The following is a 17,709-nucleotide window of genomic DNA, read 5'->3' as shown; positions in this document are numbered from 1 at the left end:
CTACTACCGTGGTTCAACCAGGTATGGCATATGCATATTACATTGGTTCAAGCTGGGCCAATGTAACTATGCAAATGAAGAATACCTGGAATTCAGCTGTAACATGGAAACACCTTGTCATGGAAGCGCCCTGTATTACAGATGTATTTGTAATAATAATAATAAGTAATGAAAACAGTGATGTAAAAGATTAGTTCATTAATTCATAAACATTAAAAAAAAAATGAATGTAAAACTGAACAAGAACCAGAACCCTGGCACTTTAAAGTAGGCCTATACTAAAATATGAAGATTTGTTGGGGAACATTTAGAAAGATTACATGTGGCTAATGGACTACCCTGAGAAATGTACTTTTTGTCTTGAATTCCTTCTAAATATATCATATTCACTACAACTAATAAAATTTGCATTATCAATTAGCAGACCTCGGCCCCCCGCATTTGGAAAGGTCATCATCAGTCGAGTACTTCCTTTTTCTTCTGCCAGCTCACAAATGACGTCAAGCATTTCAGGTTGCGCATACACTGTACCAAATTACACTGCTGGGGAAAAATAAATTCTTGCAGGGCCTTTTTTTTAACAGATGATTGTAATGTACATTGCATGAGTGAAATGAGGCGTATGAAGAGCTGCAAACTGAATTGACCTTTAAAGGACCACATTTATAGCTGTATATCTTCAGCAGTATATCATCTAAGACATATCACACCCACTTCTGCCTCTGGTTACTTGATTACTGCTTTTCTCAAAAGATTTGAAGTGAGATTTATTGATACCACTAACAGTGCAGCTTACTGTTTTTCTGAGGGTTTGCTGGAGAGGAAGCTGTACCTGATGGTTTGCATTGCAAGTATCTCCCTTCATTGGCTTAATTAATTCTATGGATCTCAAATTTCCTACCTTTCTTTCTTTTCTGCTTGATTATTACCCCCACCAGTCTTTGGATCATCAGTCCTCATGGTTGGGTGCTCTGACATAAGTGACGAAAGCCCTGCACCTCTACCAGGATGGCCATTTCCACACAGAGCACGGTGCAGAGAAAGGCATGGTAAGCTTACAGGCAATGCTGGAGACTAGTCCTCTGTGCTTTGCTTCCCATTTTTATGGGCACAGGTTCCATCTTTAAATGCTTAAAAGTAGGGTTGCACTGATACCAGAGCTGATACTAAACATTTGCACGAGTGAGGCACTCAGTGCGGGGCCCCAGTCCAAAGTTCAGTTCCCACTAAAACCGCTGGAGAAAGTGCTGTGAAGCCAAAGCAGGAATCCAGCCAAGCCCTGATGAAGTCATGTGACCTTGTGAAGATATGTGTGGAGGAGCCAGGTGACTTCAGAGATGGGTACTGGAGGTGAGGGAGGACGCTGGCGTGTTACGATCTGCCTACATGCGAATTACTACTTTTTTCTATGCGAGTGCAATTTTAATAAAATGTAATATGGTTTTAAATTACTACACTGTGGTGGTTTCTTTGTAGTTCTGAGTTGAACCTACAGAATCAACTAACAGTACAACAGTAGAGTGGAGGCTGGAAGATACCATTACCCCATATATCATTGGAACAACAGAGAATCAGAGACCAGGGGAATACCTATTCACCATTACTCCCAAAGGAGGGGAGACTTGTCCATCTGACCTATTATAATGTGTAGGTCAAAGCCTTACGGTAAGGGTCCACTTATTGTCACACGTGTGGTGGTTCACATTGGGTTTTTAAAGCTGACAGCACTGGGAGTGTGGGATCACTTACAGACAGGAATCCACATTCACAGAAGTCCTTTGGTTTTGGAACTGTCTTGAGATATATTATATATTGGAGAGACTATTATTATTACTTATTTTTCGATGGACTAATTTTGATATATATGATTTAAGCACGGAATATTGCATCACTGTTTTGGTATTGACACATATCCCATTTTGCAGCACTGCACATTTACTTGTATATAGATTTATTTTGAATGCGATGAGCACACATTTTGTGTTGGCAGCAGCTTGATATACTAATTTATTTATTAAATTTATTTATTTATTTTGGGTAGCGCACAATAATTTTTATTATCTTACATAAGGATTCCACACAAGCCACGAGGAGATACCCCAGCAGACTAAATGTTACCAGAGCTGTCAGATGTTCAGGATGCTATGGCCAATCAGAATGCGATTTGAAGGCCAAATCACACCTCCTTGATCAGCCTTCTGTTTGGCCACAGCAACCTGGCCATCTGACAGCTCCTGTGACAGACTGAGTCTCCCAGGGCATCTCCCCTGGCTTGCTTGGATTTCTGCTTCGGCTTCACAGCACTTTCTCCAGCAGTTCTAGTGAGGACTGAACTTTGGACTGGGGGCTCCACACTGAGCTTGTCTTATGCCTGTCACTAGCCATGTCTGTGAGTGCAATACTCTCTCATTTTAACCCTTTTATTGAATAAACATTGCTACTCTATTGGCAGCTTGATGCCTCTCTCCCCCTTCCTTTTCATCTCTTGCAGTGCAGGAAATCACGTGATTCAGACAGGAACCGCACTGCATTCCTGTTCAAATCTCATGCGATTCTTGCAGTGCAATTTAATTTTGTAAGGGCTCAAATCGGACCGCAAAGGTACTGGTAATTGGCGAGTACTTCAGCACAAGCACTCTCCGGTAAAAAACAAGTATCGCTGCATCTGTATTTAAAAGTACATAGTTACATATTTAGTCTGGCTGAAAAAAGACAAAAGTCCATTCAGTTCAACCATAAAAAAAAAAGTTATAATCCTACACCCACAGTTGATCCAGAGGAATGCAAAAAAAAACAGCAAGGCATGATCCAATTTGCTCCTGCAGGGAAAAAAAATTCCTTCCTTATCCCCCAAGAGGCAATCGGATATTCCCTGGATCAACTTTACCTATAAATGTTAGTATCCAGTTATATTCTGTGTATCTAAGAAATAATCCAGGACTTTTTTTAAGCAATCCACTGAACTGGCCAGAACCAACTCTTGAGGCAGTCTATTCCACATTTTCACAGCTCTCACTGTGAAGAAACCTTTCCGTTTTTGGAGATTAAATTTATTTTCCTCCAGAGTGCCCCCTTGTCCTCTGTGATGACCTCAGGGTGAATACCTCTACACCGAGTTCACTATATGAACCACTGATGTATTCATACATGTTGATCATATCCCCCTTAATCTCCTTTTCTCAAGAGAGAATAATATCAATTCCTCTAATCTTTCCTCATAGCTGATCTCCTCCATGCCTCTTATCAGTTTGGTTGCCCTTCTCTGTATTTTCTCCAGTTCCCCAATGTTCTTTTTGTGAATTGGTGCCCAAAACTGAACTGCATATTCCAGATGAGGTCTTACTAATGATTTGTACCGGGGTAATATGATATCTCTCTCTCTGGAGTCTATACCTCTCCTAATACAACAGAGGATTTTGCTCTCTTTAGAAACTGCAGCTTGGCATTGCATGCCATTATTAAGCTTGTGATCTACCAGAACTCCCAGATCCTTCTCCACCATTGATTCCCCCAATTGTACCCCCCCTAGTATGTATGATGCATGCATATTCTTAGCCCCCAAGTGCATAACCTTACATTTATCAACATTAAACCTCATTTGCCACATAGTTGCCCATTTACACAGTGCATTGAGGTCGGCTTGTAAGTTGAAGACATCCTGTAAGGACATTATTCCACTGCACAGCTTGGTGTCATCTGCAAAGACTGAAATGGGATTTTTAATCCCAGACCCTATATCATTTATAAATATATTAAAAAGTAAGGGTCCCAACACTGAACCTTGGGGTACACCACTGACAACCCTAGACCATTCAGAATATGAATCATTAACCACTACTCTCTGAATACAATCTTTTAGCCAGTTTTCTATCCATTTACATATGGATTTTTTGAAGCCTGTAGACTTTACCTTACACATTAGCCGTGTGTGGGGAACTGTGTCAAACACTTTTGAAAAATCCAAGTATACCAAATAAAAAGTGTGGCTATGAGCAGACTCCACAAGGTGAGCATTATTACCTTACACTTACCTCTATCATGTCACCTAACTAAAGAGGGACTGCATGCCCCTAAACACTGCACTGGTTGTATATATTTTCACTATGGCTGTATGAGAAGTAGAAAGAGAGAAATCGTCATTGAAATGTTGTCTTCCTTTCATTGCCTGTATATTCAGAGTAAGCAGTGGTCCTGGACCCACTCTCACAACCAAACAAATGGTACATGTGTGTGATACAGCATTATATACATTTTACACTTCAGGACCCTCACCCTACCTTTCTACTGGGATTTATTTTAAGTAAATCCTTAAGGGAAGTTAGGACATTATTCAAAGTGACAGCAACTGTGCAAAGTTCAGATATGCGTTTCAGGAGTAGTTGATCTTTAACATGGTTATCTTTAAAATAGGAAAGAGTAATATAAAAACACCAAAGTAGTTAGTGACTGAAAGATCTTTATTATTGTAGCACATCCTCATAATAATCTGTACTGCAACATAATAAATCACAGAACAAAATATCAATGCAGAACCTTTCGATTTTCAGTTACCTGTACAAATAAAAGAAACAAAGCAGCTTACATGGCATCAGTAGTAACATATTGCAGTGTTGTATAATAACCTTGGTTGTAAAATGTTAGTAGTGCCGTATTCTATACATGGTGTACTGGTCAGCACGATGCTTGTACAAACAACACATATCAGATCAGTTTGTCATTGAGCACATGCTCACAAAACAAGACTATGAAATAGTTTGCGTACATTCAATGAGGTTTATAAAATAAGATGTATTCATATGCATTTCTTCAGTTCCAATGGAGAGGGCCCCTGATAAATGATTTATTTGTGGTGCTTTCCTTTACAAGGTCATAAGATACAGCTCTCAAGTCTTGAGATGCACCGTTCTCCATCATGCTGAGGAACAAAGATTCCGGACAGAAGACTTAACTTTTCTGTGCCATAACTAAAGTATCTGTAATTGCATTGGCTGGCATGCTGGGAAAGAATATGTTCTTCACACTATGAATTTCCTTTTTGTATAATAATTTTTTTTATCACAGAAGAATTAATGTTTTCATGTTATGGGCAATGAAAAGAGAATAGCCAATGCTTAACCAGCATCATTGGTGGATAGGAGGACAGCAAAACCCACATACTTTGAACACTGACATAGCAGCACATTCTGACTTAAAATTCTGTTGTGACACTATACGGTTCTGCTCCTTTGTCCTTGACAAAAAGTACAACCTCCAATACGCGGTAGTGCTCTAACAAATAAATTGTTAGTTTACAGGAACTTCTGGATTGTGCACCTTTGACTTTGTTGCTGTGTCATATGCAGTTGACCACAGGTTCAGTAAACCACATATAACATTTTTTTAATATATACAGAAAAAGACTAGTTGAAAATTTCAGTTGGCTAATGGTGACGTACCTTGGGAATACGCTAATTCTAATTCAAGTAGAGTCTTGCAAAACTGGTATTCCAGGTAAGCTGTAGTAAGCCAAATTCCAAGTGCTGAGTGTTGTAAGTAAGCTGAGTTTACAGGTTTTAAAAATCAGTTTAATGTACAGAATCCTAGCATTAGAGGTAGCAGAAGTTGCCATTGTTACTCATACCAGAAGGGCCAAAATCTTTTATTGTACCAAAGGAAGCATCATCATAAAAAGTGTTCATCAGCTAGAAGCTTTTAGAGTTTATATTTATATAGGGTGAGGAATTTGTGTTGAAAAATATTGTTTTAGAAATAGGTTGAAAATGGACATTTAATGAAATTCAGTGGCGGAACGATTCTGGTTTGAGACAATGTAACTACCCTTTCCAAGAAGCCCATGGGAGCCCAAGCATCAGCTACTACTTTGTTTCACTGCAGAATGTCTGGAATCCTTCCTATATCATTGTTATGAGGAACATTTTCTGATTGTCCCTGTTGGCCCAGTGTATGTGTTAGATCTAGAAGTGGGTTGAAGGTTTCTATATATACCCTTAATTCCTATGCTTCCTCACATGGCAGATGCAATAAAATCATCACTGTTGTGGTTCTGGAAAAAGCATTCAACACCAAATGGGCCATGCCAATACATGCTTGATCCTTGTTCTTTTCCTCAAGGGTCACACATATTTTAACTACCTAGCCCAAACAGGGGAAAGAGCAAGAATGTATTAAGTGATGTTCTGTATGTATTGTGTTTCTGATTTAGTACAGGGCTATAGGACTCTTCTATCCATTAAATATTATACACACACATATGTCTGTCATAGGTCCTAGTGACCTGTCTGTACCTGGACCTTTCACAGTCAATTAACTAGTTCCCCTCTTTTTTTCATTTTTTTTTGCACACATTAAATCTGTATTTTTGGCTATAAAATTATTTAAACCCCCCAGAACATAATATATTTTCTAAAAGCAGAGGCCCTGTGGAAGAAAAGTATGGTTGTTGCAATTTTTTTTCCCATGATATTTGCGCAACTGTTTATCAAATGCATATTTTCAGGAAAAAATCATTAGAAGGGATTTTAGTGCTAACAAACACAATAGAATACCTATTTTTTTGGTAAAATATAAAATAAGGAGTTGCATCAAGTAAAATAGATACCAAACATGTCAAGTCTTAAAATTTCATGCATCCATATCGCAAAAATTATGATACCTGAAGTTCTCCAAAGGCGACAGTTTAAAAGCCTTCACATGTCATCAGTTTAGCGTTAACCATGAATTATGGCCCTAGATTCATGGCTTTCATGTTTGCACCACAAATGTACATAGGTATTGCTGCAAACGCAGTTTACATACACATTGCTTCCTGTGTGCGCATTCACAGATAGGTGCATGGGGACAGATTATGCTTGATAGCACAGTCTTCACACACAGGTGGCATATCGCCTGCACTGTAAAAGTGATCCAGTGGCGATAAAGCATAGGGATCACTTTTAAAGGATAGCTGGGAGCCATCTGAAAAAACGAATACAAGTTTATGGCTGCTATTGCAGCCATTAGTTTGTTTATAACCCTTAAACCTCTCTAGATGTGCATAGTACATCCAAACAGTCAAAGCAGTTAAAAGTCCAATCAACCTAAATGGGATATCTACATAACACCACCTTATTCGGCTATTGTTTTCATTGCTTGGAGGACGAGTCTGTTAAAATACCTTCAAGGAAATGTAGTATTTAACTTAAGACTCAACTGGTAGGTTTTGTTGCACAAAGAGATCAGAACTCATATCTTCAGAGATCTTCCTCAGAAGATATGAATTCAGGCCTGTGACAGACCCAACAAGGACAGGGACTTTTGGAGGAACTAGAGGCTAGCCTTCTACCCACTGATTATGGCCCATGGAGGAGACCGGGGATTTTGTCTGCTTCTTCCAGTCAGACCATGGAAAAGAGCTCAGTTCAGCCTCTGATCAGAGAGGCTGGAGAGAGCAGATCAGTTTGTGATGATGGATAATAACCTTTATTCTCTGAATAAAGACAATAAAGCTTCCCTTTCTGGAGTTGATAGAAAGGTGTAATATTAGCCTTGTACAGGTTAATGGTCAGAGGCAATATGGGGCCCTCCTGCGGACTGTGTTGGAGAAGCTCCTTCACTTAGGACAGAAATATTTATCAGCAATCTCCCTCAAGAAATCTATGAAGATTAATTAATTCCAGTTTTTCTTATGATGACTTTTCTAGTGGGCAGATTATACAAGTGAAAGGCAAAAACCTAAAAGCCAGCATGTGTAATGTACTTTGTATATCCAGGGGTGTGGACTTGTTGCCGGGCTGTCAGGGGTGAGCTCCTGGCTGGCCTGGGTACCTGGCTGTTGATTAAATTACTGTTTGTTTAGATCACTGTTAGATGTTAGCTATTCATTAGATGCCCAGCTGTAATACCTTGGTCCTGTGTCCCAGTGGCTAGGAAGCGGTTCTCTGACCGAAGCACCCAGGCGGGGTGCCAGGAGGTCCATCACAAGGTCTTTCTCAGAAGATGTGAGTTCAGGCCTTGATCAAAAGAGGTGAGTCCAGGCCTTTCTCAGAAGATGTTTCTCAGAAAATGTGAGTTCAGGCCTTGACCAAAACAGGTGAGTCCAGGCCTTTCTCAGAAGATGTGAGTTCAGGCTTTCCTCAGAAGTTGTAAGTCCTAGCCTTTCTCAAAAGATGTGAGTTCAGGCCTTCCTCTGAAGATGCACGTTCAGGCCTTCCTTGGAAGATGTGAGCCCAGGTCTTTCTCAGAATATGTGTGTTCAGGCCTTCGTCACAAGCTGTGAGTTCAGGCCTTCCTCAGGAGATTTGAGGTCAGGCCTTCCTCAGGAGATTTGAGGTCAGGCCTTCCTCAGGAGATTTGAGGTCAGGCCTTCCTCAGGAGATTTGAGGTCAGGCCTTCCTCAGGAGATTTGAGGTCAGGCCTTCCTCAGGAGATTTGAGGTCAGGCCTTCCTCAGGAGATTTGAGGTCAGGCCTTCCTCAGAAGATTTGAGGTCAGGCCTTCCTCAGGATATTTGAGGTCAGGCCTTCCTCAGGATATTTGAGTTCAGGCCTTCCTCAGGAGATTTGAGGTCAGGCCTTCCTCAGGAGGTCTGAGTTCAGGCCTTTCTCAGGAGATCTAAGTTCAGGCCTTTCTCAGGAGATGCGAGTTCAGGCCTTCTTCAGAAGATGCGAGTTCAGGCCTTCTTCAGAAGATGCGAGTTCAGGCCTTCCTCAGAAGATGCGAGTTCAGGCCTTCCTCAGAAGATGCGAGTTCAGGCCTTCCTAAGAAGATGCGAGTTCAGGCCTTCCTAAGAAGATGCGAGTTCAGGCCTTCCTAAGAAGATGCGAGTTCAGGCCTTCCTCTGAAGATGAGTCCAGGCCTTCCTCTGAAGATGAGTCCAGGCCTTTCTCAGAAGATGTGTATTACTAAATGGGGCAAGCAGAAACCGATGGGAAATTTTAACTGAACCTGCAAATCTGCGTTAAGATGCTGGGACTGTATAAAGATATTTTTCCTCCACCGGCATAAGGTGAAAAGAAATAGGATTCTTAACATATATTATTATTATACAGGATTTATATAGCGCCAACAGTTTAAGCAGCGCTTTACAACATAAGGGCAGACAGATATCTATGTTTATATAAAACATTCCCAGATAAATAGATGATTACATAAAAGAGCAATTTCCAAACCGTGTTTTTCTTTCTTGGGTGAAGTGGAACAGGACTTCACCCACACTAGGTGTTTTATTTTTGTCTTGGACCTCTTCAAGGAAATCTGCACTCATTACAGCCATGAGAGGCTCAGAGCTTAGCTTACTCTCACTAAAATGTATCTCTAGTACATTCTCCACTGTAAACGAACTTGTGAAACAAGTAGTTTACCTGAAAAGCCAGAGTGTCACCATTTCACTCTGTGTCAGGAGGAGGAAGAGATCTCCCTTTTGGAGTCTCAATAAGAAGTAAAGATCCCAAAAATGATTATCTATTTTCAGCTACAGATTAATATTTATTAAAGTGATATAGTACATAATGTTACAAGTAAAGATGACAGGAGGATGAAGTTGTGCCTTTGTTGTGTCTTGAAAAATAATGATTAGAGCTTTATTACAGCTTCTTTCATTTCAACATTTTTGCCAAAAAGATAAAACGTTTTTATGCACATCCATAATGATGTCTGCAGAATATTTGTGGGATTCACTGCAGCATAAATTAGTTACAAACAGAAAACCGCAACATTTTCTAAGATTTGTGTAGTCTGACTTGAAATGCCACATACGTAAAGGCAAATTCAATGTCCATTTAAAGAGCAATAAATGTGTTCTCAAAGTTTTAAAGTAACTGTTATATTTTATGGAACAAAATGACTAGCACTGAAAATATATACACGCTTACAGATTTCTCAGAAACTGCTGTTAAGGCAGTTTTTTTTAATGTGTTGGACAAAGTGGGAAAGGTATATAACCTCTCTCAGTTATATTTGTGGTTTGTGTATTTAGAAATTGATGGAATCTCTCCAAAGGGGACAAAGACTCAAAACAAACACCTTTTTCGGTATAATGGGGAAGGGTTGCAGCCTTTCTCAACTTTTTTCCCCCAGAGAAACCCTTGAAATAAATAGTAGGTCTTACGGAACCTTACACATTAATGAATGAATGAATGAATTAATTGGCGGTAAGAATGATCCCTCCTTACAGAGGTGGTTGAGAATGGCCTGGTTAGAGTCTCTGCTAGGTAATTATCAAACAAACATAAAACAAAGCATCAGTCACAGATCTTTGCCACTCCTTATATATTATTATAAATAGGGTCAACACATCATATATAATAATAATGATTATATAATATATCCTAGATTGTAAGCTCCGAGGAGCAGGGCCCTCCTATCCCTCTTGTATTGAACTGTATTGTTGCTGTATTGTCTCCCGTTATATTGTAAAGCGCTGAGCAAACTGTTGGCGCTATATAAATCCTGTATAATAATAATAATAATAATATATTAATCAGATCTTCTTGGCCAGTGCTCTCCCCCTTGTACTCTAGAACAAAAACAAGACAACTTTGTAATATAATGCCACCAGACTGTAATATATTCTGAAATTTATCAGTTCAGAATACAAATACTCTTCTGCAACTGTATGTGCAACTACAGCCCAGAGAAGTTAAAGTGATGTCCTCTGTATGTTCTACATTGGACATCGATGTATCTTGAGGCTAATGTACTGGGGAAAAAACTGACCTGTTGGTTATAGCAACCAAATGAATGACCAAATGAACAACAAATATTTTGTATGTTTCACAGGTATCCCATTGGTTAATATTGCCAACATTTTTTATCCCATTGTTCATACAGCATTTACTTATGTATCTCAAGTGCTAATATTTTAGCTGTGTGTATGCCGATGGAGTAAATCACCTCTGGATCTCTGATGACTCCTGCCACTAGGGTTCCAAGCTCTGTCCCCTCAACTTTAAAGCTGCAATACCCCTGTTTTATAGCTCTTACTCTAACATATACAAAAATCCAACAGGCAACATATATCTAGTTGTAAAAGGCTTGGCAGGAAGGCGAGAATTGAATTGGTGATTCAACTTGGGCACAATGAATATGAAATATCAAATTTGGGTGGACTGATTTTAATAAATGTACTCAATTAATTCACAGAAATGTAGGGAGGAACTAGGTGATATGAAAAGAATAAATCACTTGTGTGCACATACAATACGAAGAGGCAGAGCCATTACAAATATTGGCACCTCAACCCTGCTAAGGGAGTTATTCAGATATCTTCTTCGGCATTTGGGCACCTTTCAAAAACACGCCGGTTCCTTCCTCTCAGCACTTTCTTAGAATCCTAATAACCAGCTCCAGATGTCATCTGCTATTTTCCAAAAGTCTCTAACATTATCTCATTATTACGCCTGCTATGTCCAACCTCTGTTTGTTTTCCTTAGGCTTTGGTACTGATAGGAGTAATACCAACACACTGCACTAATTTACTGGTTAATAACTGCCCTTTCAATGGTTTTTAGAGGATGGCTGTCATACATTTTAAAGGGATCATTGGTATTTACGGATTATAAGCAGCTAGGAATGAGGTTCGCATCTGCTTCGACCATGGGTTCACAGCGAATCCAAAGGTTTTGAGAATTGCAAACATTTGGTTGAAAACTTTATAGGTTCACCAGCAGGAATAAGGGGCAGTCTATAAGGCAGTCCATAGTCTTTGCCCTGGTCAGCTGAGTCACAATAGCCAATAATGTGAAGGCATGGATAACCTAGCCCTTTCATAATTAAAAGGTGGGCTCACAGCAGCCATATTGTGTGTTGGATGTGTTAGAGAAAGCTGACAATTCTGTAAAAAGTACTGTTTTTTATGCATTTTATATTTTGGATTTGGTTCCCCATGGCACTGCCTAGTCTCTCATGCCTTTTGCTTGATTGTAGCTTGCTTATTAGCCCTACAGATAATCAGAGTTAAGAAACATGATCTGCCCCCATAGACTTTAGTAGGCTTTGTGAACTTCGAACATGGCTCACAAAAAGTGTTATCATACGGAACCATGGCAGATTCATCCCAATGAGCACTAGGATGCGTTCCACAACAAAAATGGATCTCTTGTTATAATTTAAGAGTCACTCTGTGTTTGTGTATCCTTTGTGTTTACAAAGCTTGTGATGGTACAGGGGACTTCATGGATCGAAGAGTAGCCTCGGCATATGTACAGTATCTCACAGGAATACACCCCTCATAATTTTGTAAACATTTTATTCTCTCTTTTCATGTGACAACACTGAATAAATTATACTTTGCTGCAATGTAAAGTAGTGAGTGTACAGCTCGTAGAACAGGCCTCGCCATGGTTGACCAAAGAAATTGAGTGCACAAGCTCAGCGTCATATCCAGAGGTTGTCTTTGGGAAATAGACGTATGAGTGCTGCCAGCATTGCTGCAGAGGTTGAGGATGTGGGGGGTCAGCCTGTCAGTGCTCAGACCATACGCCGCTCATTGCATCAAATTGGTCTGCATGGCTGTCATCCCAGAAGGAAGCCTCTTCTAAAGATGATGCACAAGAAATCCTGCAAACATGTAAACTGAAGACAAGCTAAGGACATGGATTACTGGAACCATACCCTGTGGTCTGATGAGACCAAGATAAACCTATTTGGTTCAGATGGTGTCAAGCGTGTGTGGCAGCAACCAGGATGGGAGAGAATCTGGAGAAATCATAGAGGCATGGAAGGAGGTGATGAGGGAACTAGGAAGCAGGAGGTTTTGAGAGGAGCAAAGAGGATGGTTTGGTTGCTTTGAGATGACAATGGTGATGTAGCTGGGGACAGAGTTGTAGAAGACTTTGTATGTTATTGTTAGTATGTTGAAATTTATTTGTTGGGAAACGAAGCCAGTGGGGAATTGGCAGAAAGAGGTGGCAGGCACTGAGCATTGTCCCACTTTTGGAACCATACATTTGTGCCTCTCTTTCTGCCTAAAATGATCCCCTTTAAAACTGAGGTGTAAAAAATGAAATGTACTATGTAACTGCAGTCAGTTTTTTTAACACTAAAATTTTCATCAGGCCTTCAAATGATGACATTAGTTTCCAAACACAAGTATACAAAGGAAATGTAGAGGTGAACAATGCCCCATTGTGTTTGACTGAATCATTTTTTGTGCATTCATTTTTATGATTCACATGAACAGGGGTGTGTAGTTTGCTTGAATATTTAGTGTTAGAAGGTGTCCATCTTTCCCATTTCAGAACATAAAAGGTGTACATATGGCGACATCTCTGCTGGCCCAGTACAATACACAGCAAACAGCAGAATGTGCATAGCTAACCATGGCTTTTGATATGTAGAACAGAGCTAAATGGGGTAAGCCAACCACAGGAGCCTCTACTAGTTCAGACACACCAGCCCTAGAAGATGCCAGAGTTGTCATGTTGCCATTCTGGCTTGGACTGAGTTCAAGAAAAAGGAATACAGTTACTTCTTTTATGTAATTTGTTTTTCCAAGTAAACTTGAAAGGAAAAATTAATGTGGAGCTACTGTGTAATGTGGCCTTGGGCCTGCCTCAGTCACTGCTAAGCTGGGACATATGAGGAACGAAATATAAGGTAAGGCATATTACACCTATGTGATATAAGGGTAAAAAAAGTTCTAACATGTTTTTTCATAATATGACATACATTAATGGTCTGCTGAAATTAATGGATGTCCATAAAAAATGTATGTAAAATGTTCATCTATATGCACTGACGCAGCAATGCACACAGCGTGGGTAAGACTTAAGTGGTTGTAAACTCTTGCACATACCCAGTGAAGTGACTGGCCGCAGGTGATACAGAGAGATGAAACAAATTCTCCTACATAAGTTGTACCTGTTTATCTGTAGCCCTCTGTTCTCTACAGCCATTCAAAGTACAGAATTTAGTCAGCATTTTTCAGCTCCAGAAGGCAGGGGGATCTGATGTTACACACTGCACAGCATAGAACAGGGAGCTGAGTGTACTCTGAGACCTGAGTTGAGGGAAAGGACCCCCCCCCACTACACAGTCTCATAGGGGAACCTACACAGTTGAGGCTGTCAATCACCTGCTGTGTGCTGAAAGGGGGCTCCTGGGATGGTTGGGTGTCAGCATAGACTGTCAGAAGTAAATCATGCAAATAGCAGAAGAATGATAGAGCAGACAGCAACCACACTTGGTACTTTGGATTGAGGCAAGTACACACTATAGAAGGATATGCTTTGTTCATTTTTCATTTCAGAGGATTACAACCATTTTTAAGATATGCCAATAATTAGCATTGCAGAAACAGAGCAGTTTTGGTCATGAAAGAGTACAACATACTCAGTAGCATGGAGAGCCAAAGGAATATCTGAATAGGAGGCAGTGAGTTAAGAGGACAAAAGTCCTTTGACATGCAGTCTACTTACAAAAGTGGTTGCGGCAGAACTCGGAGGAGGAGTCTGAGCCTGACCTTTCAATTAGAGAACCAGGAAGGGAGAGATCTCTGCCATCTTGTCCAATGCACTAAATGTACACAATACGTCCCGGCCCCGCTGGGTAAAGTTGGCCATACATGGATCAAATTTTGATTAATTCAAGCCAAATCAGACACCACTAAAGGTGTCAATGGCCATGTCAGCATCACACAGCTTCATAAAAGTCAACTGAAAAAGCGAAGCAGCCAGATGGAAAGACATTGGCAGAACAGTGACAGTGCTGCCAACTAGCTACAGTCACAATTTGGATCTTCACATAGCCGCATGTTCTGCATCTGTCTGAACACAATGGTTGTAAGGGGAGATGCTTCCATCCATGGATGGGGAAATTGGTTAAATAAATCGAAACGTGGCTTCTATCAAAGTAATTTGTGTTACCACAATTAGATGGTTTCTGACCCACTAGGATTTCTTACTATCAGCTATTTTCTATGGTGAACAGTGGAGGATCATCATATAGGTGGGTGCACTGGCATCGTAAACGTACGGTGGGGAGGATGATCACATATTTTCTAGTTTTTTGAGAGGTTTGTTTCAATGAATAGCCAAATAGGCACCAAGACAGCAGCAGCTGGAGTCCATTATGATTGGATGCTGTGTGTTACTGCACTTTACCTTCTGAAATAAACTGTCAAATATCAGTAAGTTGCTTTTATAATAAAAATAACATCTAAATGATTTTACTAAAGCTGGAAATACAAATTACTAGGTATTTATACAATTACTTTTGGATCTACCAACAGCTATGAAGTGCAAAAGCGTACTTACCTGTTTGAAGGATTGTTTAGGTGTGCCCTCCTATGACACAGTTTTGGTAAATTAAACCATATGACCATAAGATTTTACCCCCCTCTTGACCAGGGCATTTTTTACTATTCAGCACTGTGTTACTTTAACTGGGCATTGCTCGGTCATGCAACACTGTACCATTTTTTTTCACACAAATAGAGCTTTCTTTTGGTTGTATTTGATCACCACTGGGTCTTTTTATTTTTTGCTATATAAACAAAAAAATACCGAAAAGTTTGAAAAAGAAAACAATATTTTCTACTTTCTGTTATAAAACATTTTCAATAAAATCAAACTACACTATACTATCTTTAGACACTCTACTAGTAATGGTGGTGATCAGTGACTTGTAGTGTCACTGTGATAGTGTGGCAGGCAATCTAGTGCTAACTGACACTGGCTGAGGCGGATGCCGACTGACACTGATGTTGCTAGTGACACTAATACAGTGATTAGTGACAATGCTGTACACTGTACTAATGGCACTGGCTGGGAAAGAGTTAACATCAAGGGGCAATCAAGGGGTTAACTGTGAGCCTAACAAGTGTAATGTGTGCTGCTTTTACTAATAGATCTGTCTGCTTTTTCTCCCTGAAATCAGAGTTGATTTCAGTGAGAAGACAGTAACAGATCACTGTGCACACTTCTGTGTGTTTGTCAACACAGAATTCTGTGCTGTAACTGGCCCCAGCTGATCAGCAGGTTTCAGCCGAAATCATTGGCTGAAATCTGCTGACAAACTTGTGCTGTATCCAATCACAGCAAGCGTTAGCAGGGTGAGCATGTATGTGCGCCGCCAAACCAGGAAGTACACCATTACATACAGGTGCATCGCGGTACCATGCTGTCGCCTGCTCCCAGTGACCGGGACTGTGACCGGGTCGGCAAGAGATTAAAGGCAATTTTAAAGTGTATAGCCAGTTAAGCTTCTGAGTACCCAAATCATATTGTCTCCCTTCATTCCAAAAGACAAATCATTCTGAATTACTACAGAATTTTATCAATAAAGGTCATATGTAAGAGACACCAGGATTTCAAAATGTATTTGTTCTGAGCTGTAAAGAGAACATAATGATTCAGCGAGCTTACATTAGACAAGACAACCATCCAATGGGTGCCCAGAAAGTGGCTCAACACATGGATATAAAGGAGGAGCACCAGAATAAATGGTAAAATAGTCCAAAATATCTTTAACCACTTCCTGTCCGGACACTTCCCACCCTTCCAGTCCGGACACTTTCCCCCCTCTTCCAGTCTGGACACTTCCCCCCCCTTCCAGTCCGGACACTTTCACCCCCTTCCTGCCCAGGCCAATTTTCAGCTTTCAGCGCTATCACACTTTGAATGACAATTGCGCGGTCATGCAACACTGTACCCATATTAATTTTTTAGCATTTTTTTGAGACAGATAAAACTTTATTTTGGTGGTATTTATTCACCACTAGGATTTTTTTTTTTACTATATAAATTAAAAAGTCCAAAAATTTTGAAAAAAAAGTAGTTTTTCTTATACAATTTTGCAAATAAATCATCTTTCTTCATAAATCTTGACCAAAATGTATTCAGTTATCTTTTTAGTAAAAAAAAACCCAAAATTAGTTTATAACCAAAAATAATAATTTTTCAAATTTTTTTAACATTTTTTTTTTTATTGTTTTTTTTTTTTTTACATACTGTCACCCTACCAGTACAATGTTTTTTTACACTGATTGCTTTTACCCCCATAAAGGCTGTAAAAGCAATCACTTCTCCTTCTCTCTGACTGCATTCTTGCAGCCATTGAGAAATACTGTGAGAGCTGTGATTGGTCACAGCTTGTCACATGGTACAAGGCTGTTGTGAATAGCCTTGTACCATGTGACCTCTGTGATCATTCACAGATTTCACACGTAGTAAGCAATGATTTCAGAAGTGACATCATTGCTTACTACTATTCATGTGATCACTGATTGGCCAATCAGTGATCACATGATCGGGACCTCACACAGAGGTCCCGTACAATGTTCGGTGTTCCACTGTGTCCGGCCACCAGCCCCTGCACTGCTCCCGTCCGGCCGTTTATATACATGGGCCGTTCGGGAAGTGGTTAATCATTATTACTAAGATCACATAAAACTGCCAACACTTTTCTGGGGCCAAACACTCCCCCTTCATCAGGGCTACAAAAATACACTCATACAATTATAAATATAGAGATTATAAAAGATATATAAATCTGTTCTATGTATACAATCTGTTCTATGATTATTCATAGGTGCATTTATTTTAACAGTATACATCATTTTATATCATTGTCATAATGTATTTATAATTATATTTATACTTCTTGTAGCCCTGATACAAGGGGAGTGTTTTGGCTGCTGAAATGCGTTGGATATTTATGTGATTTTACTAATAATAAAGCAATTTGGACTCTCATAACATCCGTTCCGGCGCTCTTTCTGTTTTGGCATCAAAAT

This window comes from Staurois parvus, unplaced genomic scaffold, assembly GCF_062004578.1.
Source record: "Staurois parvus isolate SC_StPar_1 unplaced genomic scaffold, SC_StPar_1.0 ptg000564l, whole genome shotgun sequence".
Classification (NCBI taxonomy): Eukaryota; Metazoa; Chordata; class Amphibia; order Anura; family Ranidae; genus Staurois; species Staurois parvus.
The sequence above is the reverse complement of the archived record's forward strand: the minus strand, read 5'-3'. Positions refer to the sequence as shown.